Source organism: Scyliorhinus canicula, chromosome 5 (genome assembly GCF_902713615.1).
Source record: "Scyliorhinus canicula chromosome 5, sScyCan1.1, whole genome shotgun sequence".
Lineage (NCBI taxonomy): Eukaryota > Metazoa > Chordata > Chondrichthyes > Carcharhiniformes > Scyliorhinidae > Scyliorhinus > Scyliorhinus canicula.
Genome location: NC_052150.1, coordinates 158,314,426 through 158,334,425, shown reverse-complemented (window position 1 = coordinate 158,334,425; position 20,000 = coordinate 158,314,426). Strand labels below are relative to the sequence as shown.

General features: G+C 43.8%; 1 protein-coding gene across 3 annotated transcripts in view; it reads right to left on the bottom strand.

Annotated features, from left to right (window-relative positions):
• The window catches only part of LOC119966359 (CKLF-like MARVEL transmembrane domain-containing protein 6), a 130,941-nt gene that overhangs the window by 93,676 nt on the left and 17,265 nt on the right, over positions 1–20,000 (bottom strand). The window lies entirely within an intron of this gene.

Here is a 20,000-nt window from a genome sequence, read left to right as displayed (position 1 = left end):
TGGTGGCGGCTCTGAGAATCTGGGGTCAATGGAGGAGATATAAGAGAGTGGAGGGAGCATCGGTTTGGACCAGATTGATAATAACTGTCGGTTTGTACCGGGTAGGCTGGATGGTGGGTTCCGGAGATGGCAACGGGCAGGAATTAGGAGGATGGGGTATCTATTTATAGACGGGAGCTTCCCCAGCTTGAAAGCTTTGGAGGATAATTTGAATTGCCAGCAGAGAATGGGTTTAGGTATCTGCAGGTGCGAGGCTTCCTGAGAAAACAGGTTCCGGCCTTCCGGCTGCTGCCGCCACGGGGGATACAGGACAGATTAGTCTCCAGTACCTGGGTGGGAGAGGGGAAGGTATCAGGTATTTACCAAGAACTTTTGGAATCGGAGGAAATTCCAGTGGAGGAGCTTACGGGCAAGTAGAAAGATGAGCTAGGTGGAGAGTTAGAGGCGGGTCTGTGGGTGGATGCCCTAAGCAGGTTTAACACATCTTCATCATGCGCCTGATACAATTCAAGGTAGTCCACCGGGCACACATGACGGTGGCCCGGATGAGCAAGTTTTTTGGGGTAGAGGACAGGTGTAGGAGGTGCGTGGGAAATCCAGCAAATCATGTCCATATGTTTTCGACATGCCCGAAGCTTAGAGGGTTTTGGCAGGGTTTCGCAAAGGCAATGTCCACAGTACTCAAAAGATGGATGGTGCCGAGTCCGGAGGTGGCGATATTTGGAGTGTCGGAAGCGCCGGAAGTTCAGGGGGTGAAAGAGGCCGACGTCTTGGCCTTTGCCTCCCTGGTAGCCCGGAGACGGATCTTATTAATGTGGAGGGACTCAAAGCCCTCGGAGTGCAGAGTCCTGGGTTAGTGACATGGCTGGGTTTCTCAGTCTCGAGAATATAAAGTTTGCCTTAAGAGGGTCAATGGTAGGGTTCTCCCGGAGGTGGCAACCATTCGTCAACTTTCTCAGGGAAGATTAAAATGTCAGCAGCAGCAGAATTCCAAAGGGGGGGGGGGGGGGGGGGGGGCTGTTTTTGTTTTCTTATTGTTGAGGGGGGTGGTGTGAAGATTGTTATGGGGGTGGAAATGTTTATTGTACAATGTTTATGTCGCTGTCATTGTTACTATTGTAAAAACTTACAAATACCCTAATAAAAATATTTTTTTTAAAAAGGCTTATAGGTTTATAAATAGAGGCATAAATTATAAAACCAAGGAATGCTACATCTCTACATATCATTGGTCAGGCCACATTTGGATTATTGTGTTCAGTTCCGGGCACATTATTTAACAAAGGATGTTAAAACCCTGGAGAGAGTTCAGAGGAAATTAACTAGAATGATATCAGGAATGAGGAGTTTTAGATACAAGGAAAGATTGGAGAAATTGGGCTTGTTCTCCTTGGAGCAGAGATGATTAAGAGGTGACCTTCTTGAGGTGGGTCAAATTATGAACAATGTTGACAGGGTAAAGAAGGATATTCTGTTTCCACTAGTTGGTATGTCAGTTACGAGGGGGTCACAATTTCAAGATGGTCAGCAAGAGAGCTAGGAGTGAGATGAGGAGAAACTTCTTTACTCAGAGTTGTTGGGGTTTGGAATGCGCTGCCTGGGAGAGTGTTGGAGGCAGATTCCATGGGAGGTTTCAAAAGAGAGCTGGATATATATTTGAAAGTGATTAATTTAGAGGACTACGTAGACAGGGCTGGGGAATGGGACTAGCTAGGTTGCTCTATTGGGAGCTGGTGCAGACACGATGGGCCAAATGGCCTCCTCTGTGCTGTAAATACAAACTAACAAACAAATCTGCACAGCTTTGGACTGTGGGTAACCTCAGATGTCTGGTCAGCCTCATTAATGTCAAACATGATGGTGGGGAAGCCTATTCAAAATATTTTAAAATCTACTGTGATTATATTTATTATTTCAGTTCATGAAAAAAGAAGAGATGTAAATAAGAATACTTAAGACGCCACAGATTATTTTCATCTTGCTACACTGGACAGCGTTGTTTATGGTGTCGAGTTTTAAGTTACACCAAACAGGAAGCTCTCATTGTACCTGTTGTGATATGACGTACGCATACCTTTAAGGAAGCATATCTTAAACTGCTGTCCATCACTACCACCGAGACAGGATGTGATGTAGTAGTGCCATTTCCCTGAACTCAATACATATCAGCAGATGGTAGGAATCACACATGTGTACATAGCCTACTAGTTACTGTATGCATGAAATAAAAGTTCCCATAGTCCCAGAGGACCATAGGCTGTTCTCGTCTTTGAGAGTTGACTGGTGGTGGTTTAACCCGAGGGTCCTCACACCTCGGGCGACGGATACTGTTAAGAAGGCAGGGCCTTCATGGTAACCTCAGCCGCTACAGGAAGTTTCTCTACTAACATCAGTCCTGCATGGGCCCTTTCACCATGCTGAAGCCAGGTGGATAAGGAAATCTGAACTTGGGGTGAAGAAAGACCTGAGTGTCCAGGTACAGTGACATGGATACAGATATGCAAATTTAGATGCCTTCCATGAATAGGTTGGTGCAAGGCAGGAAATATTTGAAAGCAATAGATAGTGGACTGCATAGATTCAGCAGGACGATATTAGCGATGGAAATCTTTAGATATGGAGTGAGACTTCAGACATTGGGTCAATTTCTACGAGACCACAGAGAGCGGAGGATAATTACTAGAATTTTTCATTATAGATTTTGATACAGTGAAAGATAATTCCTTTTGGTTGGGAAGACAGTGACAATTTAAAATAGGAACTAGGATAACGGGGGAAAGGTTCAGAGATATTTCTTTACGCAACAGGTTGAAGCATAGAATGCCGTGCGATAGGGATTGGTTTAGGCAAGGGTCATTGCATCCTTTAAAGGAACATTTCAACAAATGTTTCAAGCTGAGGAAGACAAAGGACTATGGGGAGAGTACAGGCCAACAGGATTCACTATGGATTGCCAAAGCAAAGAGGTGACTATACCCTACTCACTTCTGATACAAAAATAACTTACAGTGGCTGCTCTTATATGAACTGCTGTCTGTGTCTTCAACAGTCAGATGAATTATTAATTTATTTATTTTTTGGTGGTGCTGCTTGGAGAAGAAAAGTTGGCACGGCACCAGGATATTCCCTACTCTGCATTAAACAGTGGTAGTAAATCTGTAACATTTAATTAAACTGCTGGAAAGCAGATTTGCTATCTCAACCAAAAGAGAATGGACACAGTTCAATGCCCTCTCCCAAGGCACGTTTTGAGGGAGAAAGGTGTACTGTGGGGACCCCACCGCCCTTCTGTCTCTGTCCCGATTAAGTCTAGAGTGTGAAGTTTCATGGTTGGCCTTCTCTCCCAATCCAGCAATTGAGGCCCTTAAGTGGGCCATCGCTGATCTTCAGCTGGTCACAGGTGGGCCTGTTGCCATGCATTAAGCCTGAAAAGCAGGGCGGCACGCTAGCACAATGGTTAGCACTGTTGCTTTACAGCACCAGGGACCCGGGTTTGATTCCCGGCTTGGGTGACTGTCTGTGCAGAGTCTGCACATTCTCCCCGTGTCTGCGTGGGTTTCCTTCGGGTGCTCCGGTTTCTTCCCAAAAGGTGCTCTTCGGTGAATTGGACATTCTGAATTTTCACTCCACATAACCGAACAGGCACCATAGTGTTACGTCTAGGGGATTTTCACAGTGACTTCATTGCAGGGTAAATGTAGGCCTACTTCCAGGGCCGGTTTTAAGCCTATTTGACCAATTTCATCAAATTGGGCCAGCGGCAACAGAGTTACCGTTTTAAGCCTTTTCTGTATTCTAAGAGGAACTATAGGGTAGTTTTTACTTTTGGGGAACGCACCGCATTACCGTCGACAAATCCTTCAACCCTGCGCCGCCAAACCCTTCCGCCCGGGTAAGTAAGTTTCAAAATTTTAGTATATCAAGCATTTAATGTTTTTTTTGGTTAAAGACGAGCATACTACACGAAATATAAACATACATAAATTTTTACTTTTGTAAAGTAGGGGCCCCACCATCACTTTTCTAATTGGGCCCACAATTCCTAGCACCTGCCCTGCCTACTTCAGACACTAACAAAGATTATTATTATTCATGCCCTTCAGAGAAGGAAATCTGAAGTGAAGTCTGTATGTGACTTCAGACCCATTCCAGACCAACGGCAATGTGTAAACCAGGCGGAGCAGGAAATCTCCACTGTGGTTTTCCCAGAAAACTTCAGCTTTTCTTCTATCAATCGCAGCCTCTCCCTAGCCCCTGCTTTGACTGCTGATCTCTCCCGGCTTCCCAATGCCAATCTGCAACCTGCTTCCTCTCCAAGTGTCACGGACCATCCTGAGGATCGCCAGCTATGACGCCCGTCAATAGAGTGGCTGGAAACAATTATAATGATGTCTGGTCGTTAAATTCAGCAAGACTTTCAACACCCTTGATTTTGCCAGGTTCTTTGGCTGCTTTCGGCCTCCCCTGCTCCCTGCCCACGAATATCAGCGTCACTAATTCAAACTTTGCAAGAAGAGTGGTCTTTTGTAAGGGAGGAAGAATTCTAACCTAACTGAAAAATTAAACTGTGACATTGACACAGGACCTGCGGTTTTACAACCTCATGTAGGTCATGTGTACTGGCACCAATCTCCATTGTTCTGACATTTCTTTGTGTGTGCTCAGCATCTGGGTTTCCCCAGAGCCTATCAAATTAAGCTACTCTTCTATTGTGTAGAGGACTCAGAAAGATAGCCCCAAGATATCAAATGGTTCAAAATACTCAGCTTTAGGCAAATCACTAATTATTAGTTGTATTCTTTTTCTAAATCACAAGATAAATCTGCTGATTAATCTCTCGATAATATGTGGAAAGTTGACGACCTCATCAGCTGCACCTGGTAAGCAGGTTTGTGAAATAAAACTCAGGTTTTTCAACTAGTTGTGCTAGGCCCACCCAGCAGGGTACTGAATTATAGTTAAAGCAGGATCATGTTTTATGTTTTGAGTAAATAAAATTTCCTGTGTTGTGATTCATGACAAGTGAAGGGATATGCTGATTTGAAAGTACACCTCATCAAAACCTGGGAGGCGCAACAGTTGATAGAAGGCAAAAGCAAAGAGTGCAATGGATAATATATGATTACTCTTTTCTTTGAAAGATAAGTTTGCATTTGAACTGGACAGAGTATTTTAGGACTACTAACTTGTTGATTAGACCATATATAGTGACAAAACAGCAGTTTCTGACAGGAAGTCAAATTTAGTTCATTTCCTGTGTTTTTTCAAACACAGCAGCGAGAGACTGAGGACCTGGCTGCTGGTCTCCTTCTGAATTGTGATCCCCAAATAGAATGCGTGTACCTGCTCATGCCGAGGTATTTCTGATGAGTTCCACCAACTCCATTTGATAAGTAGAATGATGGTAATGCAACCCCCATCTTGGAGAGCGATGATATAATCTCAGTCTCCTTTCTGTCCTGGATTCTACACTACATGTTTCCCACTATTCCCTCTGTGGCTTGCAATGCTTGTTAAGTAATGGGTTAAGAGACATTGCAATTAGTTGTCTCATTTATGTTAAGTGTTCAATGATTGTCTCATTTATGTTAAGTGTTCAATGATTGACACTGGTATGAAAAGGGGCTTCAGATGGTCTCTGGATCTGGTGATGTGTAGAGTTCTGTGCAGAGTCAGTTGCAATAAATAAAAGTGTGTTGGTGAAAAGCAGCAGAACTTTTGCCTCTTCATACCACAGCATTTAATACGTCCAACAATTGGTAGCAGAGGATGTTTGCTGTGTAAATGTAAAGGGTTAAAAGATACGATTTTTCCGGATCAAACCAAGGAGTGAAAAAAAAAGGGGAGATTTGTCTGAACCCAGGACAAAGATGGCTGGATATGACTATCCTCCCTTATTTTCTGAAAGGGAATCATACGACCAATGGAGAAGTGCGGTAGTTATGTGGACTAAGGTGACTGCTTTATAAAGAGAAAGCAAGGTATGGCATTGGCTCTTTCTTTACCATATGGCAGTAAAATCCGAAACAAAGTGCTTTCTGAGCTGGAGTTGGAAGAGTTAGACTCAGAAGAAGGTCTGGCGACTTTATTACATTATATGGATAAGATTTATAAGAAAGTTGACTTGTTAAGTGCGTATGAAGCATGGTCGGATTTTGATAAGTTCCGGAAAATGGAGGATTTATCTATGGAAGACTATATAATGGAATTTGGCAGACTATATAAAAGGCTGCAGAAACACAGGCTGGAATTTCCACAATCTGTGTTGGCCTTTAAATTACTTGACTATGCTAGAGTGAGCAACATGGATAGGCTCCTGGTTTTGACAGGAGTTCAGTTTACGCATAACGATACCTTATTCGAACAGATGGCAACAGCTTTAAAAAAAATTCTGGGGAAACATTCAATTCCAATGGCTCCGATGACCCAAATAGGTCAGTCTGCAATAAGGCAGAATATGGAAGATACACTACTAACAGGATGGCAAAATCGTATGGCTACGAACACGCCTCAAGACTATAAAAGACAGAGACAAGGAAATTATGAAGACAGAAACCCAGTTAGAACCTACAATAGGAGGATGAACCCCAGAAATGCACGGGGCATGATAAATCGATGTTTTGGATGTGACTCTCAATACCATTATGCTTTCAACTGTCCAACAGAGTATTTGAAGCGACACATGACACGGAAGAGTCAGAAGAGGAAAAAGATAGTGACCAGAAAGAAGGCATTGTCCTATTAACAAGCTGTTTTACGCCGGTAATGAGGGTGTTGGTTGCAGAATCCTTCAACTGTGCTGTATTGGACAGTGGCTGCACATCTACTGTGTGTGGGATTGACTGGTTAAAATGTTATCTGGACTCATTGGATGCTAAAAATTGTAACAAGGTTAAGGAATTTAAAAGTTCCACAAGTTTCAGGTTTGGGGATGATAATACTCTGAAGTCGCTGAAAAGAGTGGCGATCCCTTGCAATATTGCTGGAGTGAATCATTTCATTAGCATGGATGTTGTACCGTGAGATACCTTTGCTTCTGAGCAGACCGTTGATGAAGAAAGCACACGTGAAGCTGGATATGGAACAGGATACGGCAACAGTTTTTGGAAAGACGGTGGACTTACAATTTACACAGTCGGGACATTATTGTATTCCATTATTGACAAATAATATTTCAAGTAGAGTGGTTAAGGATATGTTAATGGCAGTTGAAAATGGGACTTTAGCTGATAAAAAGCTTGTTGTAGTAAAACTGCATAGGCAATTTGCACATCCGCCTCCTCGGAGGCTGAAAAATGTATTAAAGGATACAGGGGTAAGGGATGACGACTATACTAAACTGATAGAACAGGTTAGTGATCGCTGTGAAGTTTGCAGGAAGTACAGAAGGACACCAGCATGACCGATAGTAACCCTACCTTTGGCCAGGGATTTTAATGACATTGTGGCCATAGACCTTAGGATCTGGGATAAAGCAAATAATATATTTATTTTGCATTTTGTAGATTTAGCAACCAGATTTAGTCAATCAACAATTGTACGAAGTAAAGAAAAGAGAGTAATTCTGGATCAAATTGTGGAAAAATGGATCGGGACAGGAATGGGTCCACCAGCAAAATTATTTACGGACAATGGGGGAGAATCTGCTAATGATGAGTTTAGGGATATGTGTGAAAACATGAATATTAGAGTTATGAACACGGCTACAGAAAGCCCATTTAGTAATGGTGTCTGCGAAAGAAATCATGCTGTTATCGATGACATGCTTGGGAAAATTTTGGAAGATCGACCAAACTGCACGCTAAATTAAGCTTTAGCATGGGCGGTACATGCAAAGAATTCATTGCAGATGGTTGGGGGCTATAGTCCTTATCAATTAGTTTTTGGTAGAAATCCTAAAATTCCCTCCATTTTGGATGACCAGCCTCCAGCTTGGGAAGGGACTACAATTAGCTCAGGTTTTGCTGAACATTTAAACGTGTTACATAGTAGTAGAAAAGCTTTTTTGGAAGCAGAAGTCTCGGAAAGAATTCGCAGAGCTTTAAGACATAATGTGCGGCCATCAGATGCCGTTTTTCAGCAAGGAGATATGGTATACTATAAGAGAGACAATTCTAATGAATGGAAAGGCCCAGGGAAGATCATAGGCATAGATGGCAAAACATTTATTTTGCAACATGGTAATCAAACTGTTAGGGTACATTCATCAAGGATAATGGGTACCGATTACAAATTTTCAAATTTAGACAGAGCAGACAGACATGACGAGGAACCAGAGTCATCTGGTACGCATGTGTTACAGAACTATGTGGACCAGTTAACTGATATAGATCGGGTTTCTGTCGAGGAACACAACGCTTCTGATAAATTAGATCAGGCCATTTTTCCGAAAGGGCAACTGCCAAAGGTTGGCACAAAAGCGACATACTTGCCTGAAGAGTCTAGTCAATGGAAGGATGCAACTGTTATTAGTAGAGCAAGGAAGGCCACTGGAAAGTATAAACATTGGTTGAATGTACAGCATTCAGGGGAGGAAGTTAAGACAATGGATTGGGAAAACGAAGTTCAAAAATGGAGGGCACAGAAACACAGTGCCAGTTCAGATAGTACATTGGATAGTGAACAGGTTCGCAGGAAAAGGTCAAGAACTATTGAAAGGACATCCCGCTACAAAAGAGAAAGATCAAGCAGTAGCAGTACAGAATGATATACCAGGCAGGAGAGGGGACGTAGTTTATCAAGATCTCGGAACAGGAGTAAGACTACGAATACTAATAGAAGTAGAAGCCCACATGCACGTGAGATTTTGGTGGCTTCAAATAAATTAGATGAAAAAGTTATCAAAGATGCTAAACAGAAAAAATTGCATAGTTGGAGAGAATTTGGGGTATACACGGAAGTACCGGATAGAGGACAAAAAGCTCTATCCCACAGATGGATTTGTACAGAAAAGGTTCTTCCAGATGTAACTTATAAAGCAAAGGCCAGGCTTGTGGCAAGGGGATTTGAAGAAAACTTAGAAGATCAGGTCTTAAGGATAGATTCACCTACAGCAGGGAAGGTTATTTTAAAGATATTCTTGGCTCTATTAGCCACAAAGGCATGGGAATGCAAATCTATAGATATAAAAGCTGCCTTTTTGCAGGGGCATCAGCTCCAGAGAGACATTTTTCTCCGTCCTAAAGAAGCAGCTAACACAGAAGGGGTACTCTGGAAGTTGAACAAATGTGTATATGGATTAAATGATGCATCTAGAGTGTGGTACTTTTCGGTAAGGTCAGTCTTGTTAAAGTTAGGCTGTTGCCAGTTGAAAGCAGATCCTGCAATGTTTTACTGGCACTATAAAGGAAATCTTGCTGGCATCTTTATGATGCAGGTCGATGATTTTTTGTGGGGTGGGACTAGTGATTTTGAAGCTATTGTAATCTCTGGTTTGAGGAAAGAATTCCGGGTTGGAAGTCAGGCTTCTGGTGCATTTAAATATATTGGACTGGAAATCGGACAGACTAAGTTAGGGGCAACTTTACGTCAGCAATCTTATTTGGAAAGCATCAGCCCAATAGCAATTAGTCATGGCCGGGTTTCACAAAAAGACGCAATGGTTTTGAAGATAGAAAAAGATCAATTGCGAAGTTTAATTGGGCAACTGAACTGGTTAGGTAGACAGACTAGACCGGACGTGAGTTTTGATGTCTTAGAGTTGAGTACAAAAATGAATGATCCCAAAGTGGAAGACATAATAAGAGAGAATAAAGTGTTGGCCAAACTAAAAATGCAGGAGTGTGTTTTGAAGTTCTCGGTTTTAGGTGATCTTAGGCATTTGAAACTCATAGTTTATAGTGATATGTCCTATACAAATTTATGTGATGGAGTTTCAAGCGCAGGAGGTTTTATAATTTTCCTTTTGGGGAACAATGGTAAATGTTGCCCTTGTGGGAAACAAAGAAAATAAGGAGTGGTCAAAAGCACTTTGGCTGCTGAGACGTTAAGCTTAGTCGAAGCGGTGGATATGGCCTTTTATACAAGTCAGATATTGACAGAAATTATGGGATTTGTGTAATATACCTATTGACTGTCACATTGACAATAAATCCCTGTGGGAAAATGTGCACTCTACAAAAAGTGTCAATGAAAAGAGGTTACGGATAGACATCGCAAGTTTGAAGCAGATGTTGGACAGAGGGGAAATAACAAAAATTAAATGCGTTGACAGTAGCTATCAACTGTCAGACTGTTTTACGAAAAGAGGGGCTAGTTCACAGAAACTTTTGGATATTCTGAATGAAGGGCGCCTGTTTCTGTGAATGTTTTTTGTTCTACTCAAAAAAAAAAGGGGAATCAGGTGTGTTTTAGTTTCTTGAAATTTTAGTTTCTTGAAATTTTGTTTTCACCTAGGAAGAGGAGACTGTTAAGTAATGAGTTAAGAGACATTGCAATTAGTTGTCTCATTTATGTTAAGTGTTCAATGATTGACACTGGTATGAAAAGGGGCTTCAGATGGCCTCTGGATCTGGTGATGTGTAGAGTTCTGTGCAGAGTCAGTTGCAACAAATAAAAATGTGTTGGTGAAAAGGAGCAGAACTTTTGCCTCTTCATACCACTGCATTTAATACGTCTAACAGTGCTGTCCTGAGAGAGAGAAGAGGGAGGGGGAGGAGAATAATAAAAATAATAATAACTTATTGTCACAAGTAGGCTTCAGTAAAGTTACTGTGAAAAGCCCCTAGTCGCCATATTCCTGCGCCTGTTCGGGGAGGCTGGAATTGAACCTGCGCTGCTGGCATTGTTCTGTATGGCAAGCCAGCTATTTAGCCCACTGTGCTAAATCAGCCCTTTCAACAATCAATCAATTGATTGAGTGGTGAGAGAGGGAGAATGGAGAGAGAGAAAGTGAGAGCAAGTGAGAGTGGTTAGCTACACAACACTGAAGAAAGAGGTTTTTCAATATACTATCTTAAAGTAGGAAATGTAATTTTATTGGTCCGGTCCTGTGTAATGTCGAAATGTGTAACTTAGGGGGAAGGTGGCGGCATAGTGGCAATATCATTGGACTGGTAATCCAGAGGCCCAGGCTGATGCTCTGAAGATATGGGTTCAAATCCCACCATGGCAGCTGGCAGAATTTAAAATATAATTAATAAATCTGGAATGATCACCACAAATTGTTCTGGTTAACAAACATTGAAACCTTCCACCACCGCCGAACAGTGGCATTGTGTACACCATCTGGAAAAGTCATCATTGATTGTTGTCAAAACTCTCATATACTTCAGGGATATTACCTGGATATCATACCATCTGGTCTGGCCTAAACGGGACTCCAGATACACAGCAATGTGGCTGACTCTTAACCATCTTCTGAAATGGCCAAGCAAGCCACTCAGTTCAAGGGCCATTAGGGATGGGCAACAAATGGTGACCTTGCCAGTGATATCGACATTCCATAAAAGAATAATTTTAAGAAAGGAAAATAGAAATTAAGAAAGGCGTGCTTATTGTGCTTCGAAGGCTGGCTGGGCGTCTCAAACTGTGTAACAGCAAATGAAGTGCCTCTTGAAGTTTAGATGCTGTTCTAATGTATATGGCAGCCAAAATGCGCTCAACAAAATTCCAGAAAATGAAATGAAATGGTGACTGTAATCTATTTTGTGATGTTGAGGAATATTGGGCAGGACTCTGGGAATAACTCTGCAGCTCATCTTTATTTTCATAGTACAGAAATACATCGAGACTAAACTGGGAACTGACAGAAAGAAGCTGCAAACTTGAAGATGGTTGTGGTGGTTGGAGGTCAATCACTTCAGGTGCTCTTCAGGGTAGTGACCTAGACACAACCATCTTCAGCTGCTTCATCAATGACCTCCCTTCCATCATAAGGTCAGAGTGGGGATATTTGCGGATGACTGCACAATATTCAGCACTGATCGTGACTCCTCAGACACTGAAACAGTCCACATGCAAATGCAGCAGACCTGGATAATATCCAGGCTTGGGCTGACAAGTGACAAGTTACATTCACGCCACACAACTGCCAAACAATGACCATCTCCTACAGGAGGGGATCTAACCATCGTCCCTTGACATTCAATGGCATTACCATTGCCGAATCCCCCACAATCAACATCCTGATGGTTACTATTGATCAGAAACTGATCTGGACTAACCGTATTAATACAGTGGCTACCAGAGCAGGTCAAAGGCTAGGAATCCTATGGCAAGTAACTCACCTACTCACCCCCCAAAAGCCAATCCACCATCTACAAGGTGCAAGTCAGGAGTGTAATGGAACACTTTCCACTTGCCTGGATGAGTGCAGCTTATCATAGAATTTACAGTGCAGAAGCTTCAACTATACTCAAGAAGCTCAACACCATCCAGGACAAAGCAGCCCACTTGATTGCTACTCCTTCCACATCAAACCTTCCACCACTGACAAACAGTGGTGTCGTATGCACCATCTACAAGAGGCACTGCAATAACTCGCCAAGGTTCCTTAGGTAGCACATTCCAAACCCACGACCATCGGAAGGACAAGAGCAGCAGATACCTAGGAATCACACCACCTCAAGGTCCCCCCCTCCCCCCACCAAGTCACTCACCACCCCGACTAGGAAATATATTGCCGTTCCTTCACTATCACTGGGTCAAAATTCTGGAACACCCTCACTAACAGCACTGTGGGTGAACCTCCACCTCAGGGACTGCAGTGGTTCACGAAACCAGCTGACCACCACCTTCTGAAGAGCAATTAGGGTTGGGCAATAAATACTGGCCTAGACAGCGACGCCCACATACTGTAAAATTATTTTTTTTATGTCATGATGTACCCATGAGTTTGTACAACTGGAAGATTGCACATCTGGTTGCGAGAAAGGTGAAGAGGTATATTGCCATGGTTACAAGTGTTTTTGCCACAGAGCACAAGTGACGAGAGGAAGAGAGTGATTTATCTCATGAAACAGAATATGTATTAATCTAGTATCCAGGTGACTCTTCTGATTGGTGTTGAGAGCTGGATGTTGATTCAGAAGCAGAGACTGGATGCTGTGAAAGATGAATGTATGCAGTGACAGGATAGTTGTATTTATTACTAAAGAGTGGTATGCTTTGGCAGTGATAGAATGGGTGTCACTGGAGCGGAAGGGGGAAAAAAAAGATGTGGGAGATCAAAGCAGAGATGGTGGGATGGTATTGTTCCAGCCAATTAAACGGTGAAGAAACTAGTGAAACCAAATTAAAACTAGCACTACATTTCTCATAAAAAGTGCAATTACAATTGGAGATAAACGGACAATACTCAAGACTAAAATCAAAATTTCTAAAAGGGTCCGTCAGCAGTCCACAACTTTGGGAATATATTTTGAAAATTGAAATAGGTAGGCTTGGATTTTCGACCTTGAGGTGGGAATTGTAGCCACCTAAGATGGACACTGGGCTACAAAATGGAGAACTGCTAAGGCTGCAGGGAGAAAACAGTCTTAGCAAGGACAAGCAGTTTGCAGAAGGATAATTAGCATTCTGCACGTACAGAAACCAGTTTGTGGCCAGGTGCAGAATCTCAGCCAAAGGTGTAAATGGCAACAACGATTTACATAGTAATGGGGTGATCCAGATCCAGGCCTGCACAATAGAAACATTTAGGTATGAATGGATACTTTTGAGTAGACGCCCAGACGGAACGGCACCATAGTATCCATCACAAAGAACCATAGAGACCGCCCCACCCATCGAGAAGTGACCCTCAGATTGGGGGGTTTGGAAAATATCGATTGGGAGAAGGCCCAATCAATACATGGCAGGTAAAGGCCCGCCCCGAAGAGGCACGGACTTTGGGGGACCTATAAAAGTAGACCCCGCACATGGTTCGGTCTGTTGTTGCTCCGGCTCTCTGCTGTTTTCATCGCTTTGCTGATACATCGCATCCTGACTCCAGTTCCATCACCAGCCATTGAGCACCAGCCATCGAACTGCAAGTGTCACCACAACGATCGCTACGTGATCCAGACTTTGCTAGACCCTGACGATTTTAGACCCTGAGAGTTGCAGACCAAGAACGGGACGAAGGCCTCGCTCCCTGACCTTGCCTGTTCCTGTCTAGATAAGTATTTTAGTTGTTTAGTCTAGAAGTAACTTAGTCTCTTTAGCGTATGCATGTGTATTTAATATATTTGTTATAATAAATATCAATCGTTTCAACTTACTAATCGGTGTACAGATTTATTACTTTGAACCTGACCTTGATGTACTTGTGAGGTGTCTAAATACGGCACCTGGCGACTCCTGAGCAGAATTACATACACAGAGCCGTAGTAGTGTTAAGCACACGGCCTTTAAACGGAGGCGTGTTAATACACTCCAATAAAACGCGTAACACTCCAGTAAAACGCGCAACAGAATCCTGAGTTGGGCCATTCTCTGATGCGATGATCCTGCCTGGCAGTATGCACCCACGCTTTTCTCAATGTTGGCTGGCGGGCTGAAATTGGAAGCAGGTCCTAGTTGGAGACGGAGATTTGTGGATGCTGCGGTGGGCGTTAAAAGCCTGCACCCCCCCCCCCCACCCCCCACCGACCCGATAACAGAACTGTGAAAACATGCCCACTCATCCACCCTCCCCTATACCCCTTCCTGAAATTTAGGAACAAAAGACTAAAACAAAATAAGAGCTAAATTTATTCCAAAGAATTTAGGACTAAAACTTAGTTTTATTAAATTATTTCCAGGATAAAGTAGCTACAGGACAACAATGAATGGGAAAACTTGCCCAGAAGGGAGCGTTGACAGACAGTTTTTAAAGCTGGACAATACAATATAAAAAGGCTTTGTGGCATCCCAGCCAGTCGCATTAAGACAATGAATTCATTAATCTTCACTCAAATCTCTTCAAACTAATGCCTAACCTTCTGTCCAAATCAACACAGTCCTTAACCTACTGTCCAAATCAACACAGTACAAAGACTAAATCAAAATCTTTCAGATGAGTGCGCAAAAAACAGAGGAAATTGGGAGACTGAAATAACAGCAGAAAATTCTGCAAATATTCAGCAGCATCTGTGGAGAGAATGGGCAGGATTCTCCCATTCGGCAGCAGAGTGTCCACGTCATTGGAAACGCCGTCGTGTTTCACGACGGAGTGAACGGGCCGCTGGGAGTACAGATTCTGGCCCCTACAGGCGAATTGAGCACCGCGGGATCCGCGCATGTGCAGTGGCGCCACTGCACATGCGCGGTGGCCTCCCTCAACATGCCGCCCCCGATGCAACATGGCGCGCGAGTTCAGGGGTCGGCGCAGAGGAAAATAGGCCTGGGAAGCAAGAGGCCGGCCCGCCAATCGGTGGGCCCCGATCGGAGGCCAGGCCCCCTCTGAGGCCCCCTCTGAGGCCCCCCCCCCCCCCCCTCCCCGGGGGTCGGAGCCCCCCTCCCCACAGGCCGGCCCCGACCCTGCATGCAGAGTTCCTGCCAGCCGCGACCAGGTGTGGACGGCGCCGACGGAACTCTGCATTTTTACAACGGCCGCTCGGCCCATCCGGGCAGGAGAATCGCGTACATCGGCCGGCGCCGCACCAAACGCTCCACAAAGGACCGCGTGCCGGTGTGGCGTGGCCCGGTTGCGGGGATTCTCCGGCCCAGCCCTGGGCTGGGAGAATCCCGACCACTGTTTCAGATGGATGATCTTTCATTAGGTCATAATACTCAATGTGGGTAGCACGGTGGCGCAGTGGGTCAGCCCTACTGCCTCACGGCGCTGAGGTCCCAGGTTCGATCCTGGCTCTGTGTCACTGTCCATGTCGAGTTTGCACATTCTCCCCATGTTAGCGTGGGTTTCGCCCCCACAACCCAAAGATGTGCAGGCTAAGATTGGCCACACTAAATTGCCACTTAATTGGAAAAAATGAATTGGGTACTCTAAATTTATATTAAAAATAATACTCGAAACGTTAGGTGGTGGGACAAAAAAAAAACTTACAATTTGCAGTACAGCGGTGACAGCAGCAGTACTAATTCAGCTAATCATCCACTGTTACATGTGATGCTTAGTACAATATGCGGGGTCCATTCAATACAAAGCACAGTGACAACACCTCGCTACTGCACAACTCCTCATCTCGTCATTAAGAAAATCATCTGATTTGTTTCAATTGGATCTGAAGTGGATGGGGGCGGCACACTAGCACAGTGGTTAGCAATGTTGCTTCACAGAGCCAGGGACCCGGGTTCGCTTCCCGGCTTCGGTCATGCCTGTGCAGAGTCTGCACGTTCTCCCAATGTCTGCATGGGTTTCCTCTGGGTGCTCCGGTTTCCTCCCACAGTCCAAAGATGTGCGGGTTAGGTGGATTAGTCAGGCTAAATTGCCCTGTAGTGTCCAAATGTTAGGTGGGATTGCTGGGTTACGGGGATAGGGTGGTGGTGTGGGCTTAGGTAGGGTGCTCGTTCAGGGCCGGTCTTGACTCGATGGGTTGAATTGCCTCCTTCTGCAGTGTAAATTCTATGAGAGATCTCACACTTTCCGCAATGAACTCCATCTGTTGTAGCCATCCTCATTCACTTAATTTGTTTACGTCCCATTGTAACTTCCAGCTCCTGTTTACATAAATCCATTCCGATTGTCAACTGTGAATGTGAGCGTACAATTCTCTTCCTTCAGCCAGAGCACTGACCTGCATTTTGCAGTCAACCACTAAGAAAGCTGCCCCAAAACTGAACGATCTCTATGATGTGAATTTCATCTTTCCCAATCTGTATGCAAATCTGACGCCAAGTCAAGTGACTTCCAGGCATAGTGGGTTGAAACTATTCAGGCCCTATTATTTTTCCCATTATTATTATTTTAAAACTTGTATGAAATCCAACAGGTTTCTCCTCCAGAGGTTATCGCGTTTGCTTTAAAGTCAAAAGGTCCTCGGTTCAAAATCCTGCAGAAACATCATCCTATTTTGTTCCTTTTGTACTGGTCCTCTTTTTCTATGTGTAATGGCTGCATTTAACAAGCTTTCATTTCCTCATTATCCATATTCTTCTTTAATCAAACCACATTCCTCCTTACCACTATTTTAAAAAACTTGCAGTTAGCTTCAACATCCCTTGTTAATTTTTTCACCTCTTCCGAAAGCATCCCATTGCAGCTTTTTACAACTCCCTGATATGCCGGATCAGCACTTTTTCTTATGTTTGAGCAAGTCTCTTCGTTTAGCTTGACATTGTCTTATCTACTTAAACGCTTATGCCTTTTAGAGCTCACGTATTAGTATTTTGCCCCAAAAAATGATTTAAATACTCCTCACTGTTACTGCACATGAAAAGCTCATGCCTTTTTGTGCTTATGTATTGGTATTTTACCTAAAAAATATATATATATTCCTCGTTGTTACAGTGGTTTAGCCATTAGCAACACAGCTCCATTTACTCCAACTTCCCTGTCACTCATGGCTTATGAGGGTGCCTTGCAATGCCATGCTGAACTTGCTGATAGTGCAGCAGAATCAAGATGACGGAGGGAAAGGAATTGATGACTTAACCCTTCTGGCTGAAGTTTCCTTTTATTTAATGAAAAGGGAAACACTTGTATCTTATTTAATCCTAATTTTATCCTTCGAGAAGCTGGAGGTGGTTTTGTCATGTCATGGAGAATGCTCTTTTCGGCATCAACACTGAGAGTTTAATATAGGCCATTGCAACGAGTGCACTGGGTGGAGATGCAGCTCAGAGGAATGCAAGCAAAATTAAAAACATTCACATGACAGCTGTAGCATGCAACAGTAGGAGCACAGTGATCAGCTATTGGGGGAAGAGAGAGAGAGAGACACAGAGGAGCCTCTTCTACACAGCATAACACTGAACACCAGAATTCCTAAAGCAAAAATGTAGAGATCCTGAGGCAGCACTTTAGAAACATCCGCTGCATAACTAATATTCAGACCTATTACACAAGTGACAAACATGAACACATTCACTTAAACTTCATTTTCTTACATTAACAAGACTGAAAATGTCATGTTGCTCCCACAGTTCTGAAGTTTGGATTTACGCCAATGATAAAGCAACTTCACAAGGCTTGCTTTCCCCAAACCACATTTCATTTGATGATGTTTCATTTGCTGATTGAGGCAATGGGATTTTTTTTCTGTGGCCCTGCAAATTAGTCGTCTGAACTTCACAAAATAACCATGGCCTCAGGTTACACCAACAACCTGCAGTGGGAGTAGGAAAGTACAACTCTGAGTCATACTACACTAATAGCAAAAGATTGTTCTGGGGAATTCTACAAAAGAATTGTGTAAATACTGACTAACAAACGACACTAATCCCCCAGCTTTCAAAACAAATGAACCAAGGGAAACTTTACATTTTTGAAATTATTTATTTCCCCTCGACAGTCCACGTCCCTCTCCACCACATCCGCTCTCTATGATTGGTAGTCCCTCTACAATACCTAGTCCGAGCTATGAATAATAATTTTCAAACACGGTAGCATGGTGGTTAGCATAAATGCTTCACAGCTCCAGGGTCCCAGGTTCGATTCCCGGCTGGGTCACTGTCTGTGCGGAGTCTGCACGTCCTCCCCGTGTGTGCGTGGGGGGGGGGGGGGGGGGGTTGTTGGGTTACGGGTATAGGGTGGATACGTGGGTTTGAGTAGGGTGATCATGGCTCGGCACAACATCGAGGGCCGAAGGGCCTGTTCTGTGCTGTACTGTTCTATGTTCTATGTTCTATACATGGCCAATTAATATTTGCATAGCTTTTGACTGAATAGACATCCCCAAGTTTTGTTTTTTTAAAGTATTTTTATTGACGTTTAAGATTTTAACAAATAATTCAACAAAACGACAAGAGTGGTGCAGCCCAGCAGGAAAAACTGTTTCAATATACATAGATCCAGAGGGGAACAGGAGAACAATAATAAGGCTGGCTCAATACAATACTATCATTAGACCCAATTTGATGCCTCCACTTGCACCAGAGAACAAGGGGGAAAAGGATGACGCTATGAAAACATGGTAAAAATGGTGCACAGCCTCCTACATGGTGATTGCTGGCAACTACCACGAGAGTTGAGCATAGATTTTTCATGCCATGCTTGGTGCGCTCCAGCACCAGAGGCTTCAACGACAGACCACAACCTACTCTCCTCGGATAACAGACCCATCTGTACCCCATGCAGGAACCAATCACAGATTCGTCACATCCATTAAACAAAAAGGAAAAATAAGAAAATATAAGACAACCCAGTTCTAAAACGATGTCATACATATACCACACAACACAACATAACCCCAACCTCAGGCACAGGACAAAACAATCATCATTTCACATATTTGTAAACTGAAGACCAGTAGCTATAGATTCAAATTATGGTCAGTGCCTCTCAACAACCTAAAATCGGTAGAACAGACAGTTACAGGATAAAAGAGAACCAGGACCCAGACACGGGTCTATATTTTGCCAGCGCACATCCACCACATATGGATGGAAAGTGGAAAAAAAACTACTCGCTCAGACAAAGGAACATTCCAACCATATGGGGACAACAGGATGTTAACCCCAGGCCCTCGTGCACAAAAGAGTCTGTCAACCGAGGATATTCAAACACAAAAAAATAGTCTCTCACGTCCTTCGTGAAGGGATGTACCAAACATAACGGGGCAACAGGACACCAACCACAGCACCAGACCCGGCCTAATCGAGCATACTCGACACACAAGTCATTGGCCCAAGGACACCCAGCACACGCCAGGTCCCATCACCCAGATGGCTCTATACCTCACCAATCACACCGAGGGCAGTGCACCAACCCCATCTCATCAGACTCAACCAATAGTCGGACTGTATCGCCCTTGGAACGATAAGGGAAATCCCCGTAACCCTCTGAACCACGGGGAGAATGTGCAAACTTCACACGGACAGTGACTCAGAGCCGGGATCGAACCTGGGACCTCGGCACTGTGAGGCATCAGGGCTAACCCACTGCGCCCCTGTGCTGCCCTCAAATCAGGGTTTATAAC